The sequence below is a fragment of the Schistocerca gregaria genome, unplaced genomic scaffold (genome assembly GCF_023897955.1).
Source record: "Schistocerca gregaria isolate iqSchGreg1 unplaced genomic scaffold, iqSchGreg1.2 ptg000186l, whole genome shotgun sequence".
Lineage (NCBI taxonomy): Eukaryota > Metazoa > Arthropoda > Insecta > Orthoptera > Acrididae > Schistocerca > Schistocerca gregaria.
The window spans coordinates 227,501-230,000 of NW_026061733.1; positions in this window are offsets into that span (position 1 = coordinate 227,501).

Here is a 2,500-nt window from a genome sequence, read left to right on the forward strand (position 1 = left end):
AGAATGTCTCAAATCACCCGCAAACAACGCAGCTCAAATCAGCCAGCAACACCCACAGTGGTCCACCCAGTATCAACACAGGACGCAACGCCACGCCACAACACAAAAGGTACAAGTAATAAAATACCCTTTGGCCACACCCCTTATAAAGGCATCGAACCAACCCACCACCTGACACCAGCCAAACGTACATCCTGATTTGACACATCTCTGGCAACCTAACCCACGTTGGCCCTTAACCTAACCCACGTTGGCCCTTAACCTAACCCACGTTGGCCCTTAACCTAACCCACGTTGGCCCTTAACCTAACCCACGTTGGCCCTTAACCTAACCCACGTTGGCCCTTAACCTAACCCACGTTGGCCCTTAACCTAACCCACGTTGGCCCTTAACCTTACCCACGTTGGCCCCTAACCTTACCCACGTTGGCCCTTAACCTAACCCACGTTGGCCCTTAACCTAACCCACGTTGGCCCCTAACCTAACCCACGTTGGCCCCTAACCTAACCCACGTTGGCCCCTAACCTAACCCACGTTGGCCCCTAACCTAACCCACGTTGGCCCCTAACCTAACCCACGTTGGCCCCTAACCTAACCCACGTTGGCCCCTAACCTAACCCACGCTGCACCTTAACCTAAGTTACGCTGCACCTTAACCTAAGTTACGCTGCACCTTAACCTAAGTTACGCTGCACCTTAACCTAAGTTACGCTGCACCTTAACCTAAGTTACGCTGCACCTTAACCTAATTTACACTGCACCTTAACCTAACTTACACTGCACCTTAACCTAAGTTACACTGCACCTTAACCTAAGTTACACTGCACCTTAACCTAAGTTACACTGCACCTTAACCTAAGTTACACTGCACCTTAACCTAAGTTACACTGCACCTTAACCTAAGTTACACTGCACCTTAACCTAAGTTACACTGCACCTTAACCTAAGTTACACTGCACCTTAACCTAAGTTACACTGCACCTTAACCTAAGTTACACTGCACCTTAACCTAAGTTACACTGCACCTTAACCTAAGTTACACTGCACCTTAACCTAAGTTACACTGCACCTTAACCTAAGTTACACTGCACCTTAACCTAAGTTACACTGCACCTTAACCTAAGTTACACTGCACCTTAACCTAAGTTACACTGCACCTTAACCTAACTTACACTGCACCTTAACCTAAGTTACACTGCACCTTAACCTAAGTTACACTGCACCTTAACCTAAGTTACACTGCACCTTAACCTAACTTACACTGCACCTTAACCTAACTTACACTGCACCTTAACCTAACTTACACTGCACCTTAACCTAACTTACACTGCACCTTAACCTCACTTACACTGCACCTTAACTGTCACATGTAACGTCACAGGAATGTAGCTTTGCCTAACAGCAACCCTCTGAACATAGTTCACTGCTTGGATCCTCTGGTGTCATGTGTATTTCTTGATGCCATGGTGCGTACCCTCACATAAAGGTCTTTCGAGTGTTGCGTACTTTCTACACAGTCCCGCTAACCACTGGAAGGGTGTACCGCTACAGAACGAATATCGCCCTCCCCTCCTGCCCTTCCAAGCTGGTCGGTCAGGCGTTTGTTTGTGAAATGAGCCTTGCAGCTGTTCAGTTGCATTCGGTTGTCGATGCAGTCAGTGTACGTTGTGGTACGGCCTGTGTGGACTGTCCGCTGATGTACGCGTAACCCACACTGATCATCCGTCGTTACGTACTGAGTGACATAATGTGGCACATGCTTGACCGTACACCGGCTGCGCCCTACAATGGCGAATCATAAGGGCCATATGTTGTGCACGATGCTACTTGTCTCGTCTCCCCATTACAGCGAGATTGCACTGTTGTACGCCGTACAGACATGTGGTAAGTAGGTACGGACGAAAGTATTGCATGTTGGCCCCCCCCCCCCCCCCTCCTCCCTCTGCCGGGAATCAGCGTGAGCCGTCTGTTGATGTAGCGACGAGGGTTTTCCTATTTAATCGTATTGCCCCACACAACATGATAGCACGGTGGACCGCGTTCCACATCTGCGACATGCTACAGAGGCCGGTTGACAGTCGACCGCGCAAGGGACATTGCACACGTGCGCGGACCATCTTCCACGTGTTCTCTCGTGTACATGCCGCAGTGTGTATGTGGGCTGATGTAGCGTGTCGTGACACATAACATGCAGGCATGCCAGAATCGTAGATTTCGCAAATGTAGATTGACGTATACGTTTGCTGCCAAAGATCCGCAAATGAACTGGAAATCAGTTGTTGAGCGGTTGTTCGCGCTGCAGGTGCATCGGTGATAGCGACGATCGGTACATCTGTGAACCGGTTGTTTCGGCGGTACCCGCCATGCCCCCGAACCTGAGTTGGCCATGTGGGTATGAAGCGATACGAGGCTGTGGCTTGGCGGGACAGTCCCCGGCCGGTGAGGGGGGGCCGCCCGGCGTGCTGGCCGCGCGCTGCGTGAGCGCACGCACTACAGCCG